The sequence below is a fragment of the Dreissena polymorpha genome, chromosome 2, assembly GCF_020536995.1.
Source record: "Dreissena polymorpha isolate Duluth1 chromosome 2, UMN_Dpol_1.0, whole genome shotgun sequence".
Taxonomy (NCBI): Eukaryota; Metazoa; Mollusca; class Bivalvia; order Myida; family Dreissenidae; genus Dreissena; species Dreissena polymorpha.
In genome coordinates, this window is record NC_068356.1 from 49957413 (window position 1) to 49968973 (window position 11561).

Genomic DNA, 11561 nt, shown 5'->3' on the forward strand with positions numbered 1-11561 from the left:
CAGAATCAAAGTGGGCAAATAATATTAACTGTGACCATAAACGCCTATGTTAATATTGGCTTGTTATATTCTAAAATATACATCTTAAGACAAACCATTGAAGCCATTATTTAGCGTATACCATTTATGAAAGATTAAAAATTAGAAAAGAAATTAGAATTAGAAATGCCTTTTGAACCATTAGTTTTCTTCGATAAAAAAGACACTCGAATAATTACTGCGTTGCCTAACTGTCTGCCGATTAGGAGTTATTAGTTCGTAGAACTGCCATTCTGTGAACGACCGCGAACTATTGAATTGTAAATGACTAGCTTATGCTAACATAAGTTACGACTGTCTTCAGATAAAACATGTTCAAAGCAAGAAATGAATATATTTAGATAAGATAAAGGAAAGTTCCATATAAACATGTTATCCGCTTGTAAAACAATAGGAAGAAAGGAATCAAGACATTTAAGAGGATCTGAAGACACGTGTTAAGCCAGGTGAAATTAACTATAGCCATAGAATCTACCGACGAACAATTGGTGGAATACCTTATATTATTATATTTGTGTTTCATGGTACCGATGATGACTCTTGACCCAATAAGCATAATTTACCCCGCTTTTTGTTATTTTGATATCCAAAGCATTATGTACAATTATCATGACCAGGGCTCTGTGAAAAATGGGGCTCTCTGAAAGTGCTTTAATAAAAGAATCCGATAGCTGGAAAAAACCTGCATAATTTAAGTGCTTTAACAAAAGGATCCTCGCTCTGGGAAAAACTGGCATAATGCAAGTGTTTTTATAAAATGATTCGAGCTCTTGGAAAAACGGGCATAATGCAAGTGCTTTAATAACATGATTCGGACTCTGAGAAAAACGGGCATAATGCACATGCTTTGTTCGCCCAGATTGACCTATGAAGTCCGTACAGGCCTACTAGGGACCATCTTTTGTTTATATTGTGTATTTAAACCAAACATTTCTATAAAGAGGAAAGTATTGTCCCTGGTTAGCCTGACCAAACTGCACATACATCTTGGTGATATTTAACGCACATACATTAAGCCTGGTTCCCACAGAGACTCGATTTAATAGATTATGTAGCCATGTGTAATTATTAACAATTACAATCTAAAATGATATTAAGCAAACACATTCAGTGATTTTCTAGTATGGATTAGATGCCATCTAACCCCCGCATATGACTCGCGCTCAAAGTAAACATCGTATAATTCATGTGCTGAAAGTTTCATTTCAGATTATATTTTCTATTCGCACAGGCTTATTAGGGACGACACGCCCGAAGATAGCCATTTAGATTGTTGGCACAGAATGACAATTCTCTATTTGCTATTAGTCATTTATGTCAGTTTATATGTGAGAAACTTATGTATCGCTTTGTACGTCTAGTTGAATTTCTTTATATTAATACTGATGCAATTTATGTTACTGTTCTGCGTTATTTTCAATTCAGATGAAGGTGTTCACAATGTTATTTCAAATAAAAAAACAACAAAATTTAACGCTGAAAACTAGGTAAGCAAAATTAATAGTTAATGAAGTAGCATATGTTACATTTATTATCAAATATTGTACTGCAGAAATTAACAGTTGATGTAGGAAATATATAATGTTAATGAATGGCGTGTTCAGAACAACGCCTTTGTGTCATTCATATGCATAATATTCAATTTCACGTGATGCTTATTCAAATAACGTCCCAAGACATAACCGAGAGCTTTTCTCTTGCGTATAGTGTCAATATACGCGCAGTTGCCTATAAAACTCGCGGAACACGGAATGTGGTTGTTACTCTCGCGCAAAGATATTCGGTATAGCTATTGCAGCACCGAGCACACTTTTTACATTTTTTCCAAAAGATAAGATTTTGTTGTTGTTATTCATTTCATCGAAAGCAACTGTGAATAATTATTAGATATTGGATGATGTATGTCTTCAACCATTATATGTCCTATAAAAGAAGAACGCTTGATCAACATATATACATAATCGGTAATTCACATTTGAACTGCTTGTTGCGATGTACTGTGAAACCGTTATTATCTGTCGGGATTTTTTTTTTCTTTTTCATTGGCTCCGTAGGTTGACCGGTTCACAAATTTAAGATCCAAACTCCTTACTATATCGAATGTCTTTTTGTCTGATCAAATCCCGCTACTCATGAATGGTATTAATGACGTTTTGATCCACAGATACTTCACATATTGCTACACACAGTGGAATACATTAAAATGTGTGCTAAGCAAACACTTTCTGTTCAACGCGAATTCAGTACTGCCACTGTAAAAGTGGCATGTTCTCCAATGATATTAAATGATGAAGCATAATTAAAAAAGGTATATGATGATTTTGGTTTCCAGCATGAGAAAATGAAGTTTGTAAAACGTATGACAATCTTTGTTTGATCATTATTTATAAACATTATCTTACGACTAAAGTAAATGATGAAGCATTTTCAAATGGCTATAATTATTATTATTTCCAACCAAGTGGAAGATCAGGCTAAATACGATCATCACAACCGTTTGAGCCGTGTGCAGTTGCTATTTGTGAGTTTATTTGCTTTGAAATGTCCATATGCTTTGTATATCGTGATAATACATTTATTGATGTTGGCATTTAAAAAAGAAATGATATGATCATAACCATTAACATGTTTCTCATTTAATGTTTTACCTAGACAAAGGTAGAGGTATCGATGAAGTTTTACTGCATAATCGTTTAACAGAAAATATAACAAGTGTCAGCTGAGTGCAGTACATAATGCAAGTACTACACTTCTTTAAACTTCTGGAGTTATTTGGATTGAAAAACAAACGTGTACAGTAACTACGTTGGAGAAAGAGATATTTCATGTCTAAGATAATTTGGTCTGATTATATGCCTTACATAACATAAACATGTATTATGTAAATTGATTCCTTTCCCCATTCATGCGAGAATACAATAATTTGACAAGGACCTTTCTGATTAAATTAATATAAATCCCGTCCACCAGCCATTGTAGGTGTTCAACCTCCGCTTAATGTGTATGCGTTAAAAGGAACATTTAAATTATTGCAGAATGTCAATGATTCTTAATCACGAGTCGCGGAATGACCGTCCAGCGTGTTACGAATATATTTAATTTTTCATTAATTGTATCTGGCCAAAACACACGACTAGAAAATGGTAAAATAAACTATTAGCTTTCAGAGAAAATTTGACATGCAATTGCGTGCAAAGGTGTCACACTGTGTCTTCGTCATAGTATTTCGCATTCAGTCCACATACTTTAACAGGTCATCATCAGCAGCGAAAGAAGCAGCTGATAAAATATCATAGACATAAAGTAAACAAGTTTTCGTAATTCCAAGATTTGGATTGAGCCAAGTAGAATATTGACTTCATGTAGTGGCGGAATATCTCTACAAAACTGGAGAGATTGATGAATTTCTGAACGTTTCAACAACCTTTTTGAGGCCCTGTCATAATGTCATTTTATGTCAACATATGTTGTGACGTCACAACATCACGCGGGGCCGATGTTCTATGGTTATAGTGTGGAATAAATGTGTAATGTTGTGTTGCTTCGCAAAGAGTTGTGACGTCAAGTGCCCGGTAGAAGTCTGTAATTGTGATTTAATTTTGCCTTCTTGATTGGTTTTGTATTTATAGGAGCATTACACAAATGAACGTCATTTTCTATTTCTTAAAACCTGCTGCAAAAAATGTATCCCACCAATATGCGTTTTTTTAAAGCGCAGTGTAATCTTCAAATTTCATTCCACGTAATTCGTGTTGTTTGTTGTCGTTAGTCTTATATCTGTAAAGCTGCTGATGACGATTATGTTAGTCTTAATATAATCTTTTGAAATGATTATGGTCTTTAAGAGATATTTTCGATGCATTTAAAGGCCACATGTGTATTAATATGTGTTTGGCCTCATATGTGCTTTTTGACGTTTTATTGTGTTAATATACTTATTTAACATGTTGCCTCAACTATTTCGCGTCGAGCACAAATACTTTAACCTTTTACATTGTTTTAAAAATCAACCAAAGACGGAGCTGAATGAATTATAAATGTCTCTCATGTAAAATACAATTCCTTTTTTTTACATTTCAACAATACACATTTCGACCTATATTATATTTACTACGTACCATCCCTTTCCAATATCCACCAATAATGCTGCATCCAGGGAAGGAAATACAACATTTTTTCGCGCTTATTGGGGCATTAATAATGACAATACGAATGGGTTCTATTGGTGGTACATCCGCTGTTTAATGTCCAACAGTCGATTCAGTCGTGATGCATCTATGAAGTCCGGGCATTGACTTAAACACATCGGCATACGATGCAACGAGTGCGGCAATAAGTGATGCGTCAGGATACGCGAAAACCTCGATCAGAGACAGCTGTTTCAGCAAATGTTAAATGTTTAATAAATATTATTTTTAAATATTCACATATTTCTTCATATAAGTAATTTATTTCTTACATTTATTATAATGACATTGCAATAATGTTTGAAACCCACAACAGCGATTACATCTGTTATATTCTCTATTGCATTTTAATGACACGTATATGGCTATACTATCATTCGCTCAATGTTGCTTGTCTTAATTAAACAGTAATTCATTTCTAAAGACTTTGAAATTGTCATTTAACACCTTATTTTCGGAAATCAAATCAGCAACACACAATAAAGGTGTCAGTTTGATTGTATTGGCTGAGAACTGGGTGAAAATATCACACTTTATTGCTACACGACTGTTGCATTCCAAGAAGCATATCTAGAACAAAAATGATTTATGTATGTTGTGTACATCTCAGCTGCATTTTATTTCGTCTGGGTTAACTATGATGTTAAAATAAAATAAGGTGTGATATGACGTTTGAAAAGAAAATGTAAGGATTTATGTGCTGACAATAACATTAATGTATACTTTTCATATAAGAAACTGCTACGCAAATGACGAGTTTCATCCTTTTCTATGCAATGTCTATGTTTTAATAGTGAGTCGCAATTTTTTGTTTTAATGCATGTCATCGAAGTACAATGTTTGTTTCGCCTCTTTCTTGTTTCAGAAAGTTAATGTATTACAAATCTGCTTTTATGTTGTTGTTTTTTTACAACGAATTTACGTGCCTGGTTCCTACTCTTTTCAATTGTTTGCAAATTCAGTCACACCAGCCATTCACAGATTTTCTGCTTTGGTTAGTTTTGACTTGCTGCAGACCTTGTCTCGTCTTTCCTGACCCCCATTTAATTATCGCAAAAACAACAACTAATACATGCCAACTAGCCTGCCTGCGTGCTTTGTTTGTATGGTTGTTTTGAATTGAAGATGTTAATGACTATTGCTCGTAGCATTTGTCATAGGTATATCGGTACTTCATGGACTTTTAACATACCCAAGTACACAAAGGCCGGATGTAAAATTACCACAATTCAACAGTAGCATTATTTTTATATTGTTCAGAATTGATTCAGGCAAACGTTTTAATGATTGTTGGATAGTGTTTATGTTTGCACACGTTGTCGGGTTTCGGACCGTTTTAATTCCAAATACTTCTTAAACCATGCTTCTTATGTTAGTGTATAATCGGACTCGGTTATAGCTTCTGTAATTCGCTGGATAAGTCTCAAAAATAAGAAGTAATTACACTGTATTATACTGTTCTCATTCAATTGGTTAATTCTAGCCAAAAATAATCGTTTGACTGTTGTGAAAATTAATTATGCTGTGAGCGTGTTGTAATCCTCGCGTGCTCCCATTTACCGGTTCGCACTGAGTTACACATGCCAATCTAGTTGAACCGATCCCTATTGACGTATTTGCATGCGCCTAGTTCTATCTTATTATTTATATCGGACTATACACACAAAACATTGACTCTTGTCTGTTTATCCGTCTTTGAGACTGCATTATGACAGATGGGAGAAACCAATAATCATGTTTTTTTTACTGTAAAAGATATTTAAAGGTTGAACAATCAAGCCTCTGCTTCAGCGCATTATTGAACAAACAAATATGTTTACTGTTTGCCGCCATCAATGTCACAGTCGGCGGTATTTGTTATATATAACATTTCAGCTCTCAGAGCGCAGCTGGTACATGCAATTATCTTCTAAATATGTTCTTTTGTTTGGTAAATCTACCTTTATCTTCAAACCAAGATTCAGTGTGGAATACCTCAAAATGTCATGACCTTAAGAATATTTTGATTGTTCGTGATGAAGATTGTTTTTAAACGGCTTCACGCATAAGGCATATTTTATCTTTATACGGATCACGGTTCTTGAAAAATCCGCCATGTCAGACAAATATATATCGAGTCTACTTGATTTAATCCTCAGGTCCGAGTTATATTTATTTAACGAAACGTGCACATGAGTTTAATATTTCATTCTGACTATATTCGAGTTCAATCGACAACTCGGTCATTGGAGACAAACACACACGCGCCGCTGTCATTTTTCGAGACACCAAGGCATTTTTGACACATATATGACAGTTGTTTATTGAGATTAGTATGTAAACATCCAGTATATTATCTTAACAATAAATAAGCAGTAATGAAAAAAGAAAGAAAAGTATTTGACAAGAAAATCAATAATATCAATTTAACAGACTCATTTTGAATGTCGGTAATATTATTATGCAAATGAATGTTGTATCATCAATTCCAAGGTTACTGAAAATCATGTTTGTTAAAATATACTTTGTTCTTCAAGCAATTGTATACTATACTAACTAAAGTGGATGGTGTAACAAATAAATGCCAAACACGTGTTGTAAACACTTTTTGTAGTACATAGACTGACACATACATTGATGAATAGATTAGTGCACACATTAATTCATCAATCATACTATTGTGGCTCTAAAATAGAAAAAGCAATATCAGGTTAAAATCATTTGTGGTTACGTTTCATCTGCATTCATCGTAATAACCACTAATTATAACGCATTGTATTAATTGTAATTTTACGCATTGGCTTATCAAGCGACTATTACTCACCCGCGATATTTTCATATTAGGAACCATCTCGTTACGCTTCTTGGAAGCCTCTTGAGATGTAATCGATTTTCCTTGAATTTTATACTGATCTATGTGCGTAGGGGTTCTAGTTGCATGTGACAAATCAATAATTTATAATCTGCGTAAATTTATCAAAGAAGCTTTTCTTAAAAGACATACAATTCCTAATAATACTTTATATAGTACTAAATAAACTTTAGTATCGCCTTTATAGAACCTAAGTGTGCTTACCATCGACTTTATTTAATTGTATGTATGTATATGTGTTATTTAATGACCAGTATTTGTTATTTAATGTTATGTTGTTATTCATAATAACGTCACATAGAATAATGTGTGTTTTTAATTAAGACAATTGATTCACACTTGTATAAATCTGAATACACTCTTTTTCTGTCTTTCTGTCATTGTGATTATTAAGAAAATTGTTTTTAAGAATTCGGAACGGCTATTTGACTAACCTTGGTTTTAGGACAGCAAATTAGCTACACACAATTAAGTTGTCAGTTTAATAATATTGCATGGAACCTGAATTAAATGTTCACACAAAATTGTCACATTACCGTACGAATATAAGAAGCATGTTTTTAAAATATCTTTTCGCACGTTGCACATTGCAGCTACTTGTACCTAAGTCTGGGTTCATTATTTGGGGATAATAACACAGGAAATTATGTGACATCGGAGTAGAAAATGACATTCATAATGTGCTGACCGTTGCATTATTGTATAATTTTAATTTAGAAAATTCCTCGCAAATTACCAATTTCAAACGTGTATGCACTTTCCATGGGTTTACATTGAGTCGCATGTGTTCGGGATAATGGAGGTCATTGATATTCAATACCTTGTTCACCTGTCTCCTTGTTTGCAAATACATATTCTTGTATTACATAACTGATTGTATTATTTCTATTTTGACGACCAAAAAACTAGCCTGATTCCACCGCTATTAAGTTGTTGCAAAAACATTTAATTAAAACTCAGATATTTTATGTTGTTATTTGTTTCTTCCTGCCGACTACTTAACAGCCATTCTTTATTACAGTTATTTGATCGCAAGAATTTTTGATTGGAGAGCTAGCCTTGCTGAGGTTCATTTTTCTGTAAAAAAATCTTTGAAATATCATTTGTGTCGTTGCCTCTCTACATTATTTATGGCTTCAATTTATTTATGTCAATAAATTGTGTGCAAGACAAACAACATCGTTCTGCTAATCCAATATTTTGAAAATGAGAGCAACAAGCCAGACAAGTTTTATGGTGTCTCGCATGTTTTTTGCTATTGCTCGATAAGTTGTCTGGTTCAAATATTACTTTGCAAGCCTATCAAACGTCAGCAAAATACTATGATATCATGTAACAAGCGCACCTATATGTGATATTCATTGTTGGTGAAAATTACGTTGGCGCGTATAGTTGTTTATAGTTATACCGGTACTTCAAGTACTCACGTACCGAAATTTAAATAACCAAAATAACTTAAGATAATTACCTATGTTCTACCGTTTTGTTTAATATTTTGTGATTTGTTGCAGTTAAATATTCTTTAATTAAACTATGTATATAAATATAAATATTAATAAATAAATATATAAATGTAAATAAATAATTGTAAAAAGTTATATATATATATATATATATATATATATATATATATATATATATATATATATATATATATATATATATATATATATATTCCCTGCATATACGCCTTTGATACTTTCTTGTAAAATATTTGCGAACCATCATTGCTTTAGTAAAAACGTAAACACACACAAACACGCATGTACACTGGCTACGGAACATCGCGTTTAAGTTCATTGTTACTGATGTATTTATATTTAGTATAACATTTAAAACGTCAAAAAAAATGTAACATGATTTGTATTCTCTCATTATGTTCTTTTCCGTGTAAATGCTCTTATCTTCGCACACAGTTTTGTTTTGTTATACCTCAACATGAATTCAGCATTACAGCGCATTCATGTGTCGAAACGCCTTCACGCTCTCTTTATAATTATGTTATTTCTTATGGAGCACTGTGCTAGACGAATCCATACAAAGATAAGAAGTCACGGTAAACATAAATTGTTAATGTTATTTTATGTTCACACAGACTATTCATCCACATGACAAAAACACAACGCAAATTAAAACAAGCTCATTATAACATTTCATTATTATTAATGCAATATTATTGCTTGTTCCAGCTGCATTAAACTTCGTCGCAGTTACTAAATACACAATTAATTTTAGTTATCGCAATAAATCACCTGTATACGACTGCTTATAATGCCCTTTGTATGTTAAGCTCGGGTTTCCTAAGAACAGCTCTAACGTGGCGTTGGACTTGGCCATGCTTTTATTGTTTATTGTTAAACACGGATTAATCCAGGTACAAAAAGTAGTCTAGGACAACTGTACTAGCATCTTGTATATCGCAAGTTTGTCAAAGGACACCATTCACTTAGAGCCAAAATAGATTGCGCAACGACTAATTTGCAAACACATGTACATCAAACTTATATATATCACATAAATAATCACATAAAATATTCAACTGGTTCTCATCCATATAGTCAGTCCCACAAAGTTTAACGTTTTCGCAGTAGTGGGATGAACTCAGTCATTGGAGATTTTTGACAAGGACGATGTGTGATGTTGTGAGACACGCGCAATATAACACTGACTAGACAGTTTTACATGTATATTTCTCAATACATGTACGTATTTATGTTTAGCGCCAATGCTACCACATAGGCTCAGTCTTGTGGGATAAACAGTTTTGACAAAGAAGTTTTATTAACACATACATACATGAAATATAAATCAATTCATCATTCTCACATTTGTTTGTAATCAAGAACGTTGGTGCTATTTTTTATTTAATATAAATGTTTACGGAAGCCTTAACGGAAGTAAAAGTAATTATTTTTCATTGTCAATATTATGAAGTTAACAATTATTAATGTCTCTTGTGTTTTGGGTGCCTTATGTAGCCGGTTAATTCAGTTAACATAGTATTAACTATTAATTATGCATTTAATTCTGACCATCAAAATAATGTGTCGATTCTTATTGATCAGTCAGCATTCTCATGTAAACGCATTAATGTATTATTAATTCTGATATACCGTGTTAACCACTTATTTCAGCGCACTAGATTAATTTTAATTTAACCCATTTCTTGCACAAGCCGCTCTAACGCACCCACGATCTTACCAAATTAAGAAGCATCTCGTCATCCGGACAACCATCAATAACATTAAACCCTGACGTAAGCCTTTGTAAACCTTGTAAAATATTATCGATTTTCCTAGAATTTGAGGCTTGGTAAACTGTCTGCAATCGTCCAATAGCAATTACAATATTTTAAGCCATTTTAGAATACAGCTGGATGTATTCATGGTCAAGTGACTGGTGAACGACACGCGATAATGTCCGACAGTAATGTCCGGGCCGCATTTAAATAAGCATCGTTCTAAACTTATTTATTTATGGATAACTATATCGATACACATGCGAAAATGAACGAATTTTGCCAATTTCAAAAGAATGCTTAATCACATCTGAACGTTTCGTATATACATTCGGACAGCATTTTGGGTAAAGAAAACTCCTTTAATCAAAGTTCGAACGTTATAAAGATCCGTATAATGAATGCAAATGCAGATGAAAATGCATTTGTTTATAGTCTGATTACTGTACTAGACTTATATTCAATTGACTTTGGCATATCCCTGATCACTGAGATATAAGTCGTCCGTTTACATTCGGCGCAGTTTGCTGCACGGCAAATTGGCTTTTGTCCCTCACATGTACCCATTTATACTCCTGGGTGGAGAGGAGCAAGCGTGGGATTATTTTTTTTGCGCATGAAATTTTCGTGGTCCGAGCGGGATTTGAACCAGGGACCTTCCAGTTCCTAGAACCAGCATCCTACCACACGACCACGGTCCCACGGTAGTAGTTTTATTAAGCAGTTCATATGGTATGTGTTTGCTAAGATAATTGTAAAAGGATCAATATCTTTTTATTCCCCGATAAAAAAATGTTGTTTTTTCTTCAACACACACTAGTACATTCTTAAATATGCTTTTCATTTGCCATTGGAAAGGTAGTTTTGTGTTGAACTATTGTATATTGTGACCATACTCGAAGGGGAATGAATCACATGTGTTTGTGTTGTGCATATATGAGAGGCCTTTTTAATGGTGCTATTATTCGGTTTGCAAAAAATATACAATGATACGCAGTATTTATATCCCGTAGGTATAGTTTCGGTAAAAATATATCTCGCTTTCTTCACTTGACCAATTCAAAAGAGGAGTTTTTAAAAGGACCCTGTTGGATTACTTGTAAACAATAATGTTGCATTTATTCACTTGTTGGACTTATGTCAGCGATTTAGTTGAATCTTATTAATATAGCCATATGTGTTTGTTAATTAAAATTAACTGCTATTGTTATCAAATATCCTACAGTAAGAAAAAAACACAATTTCA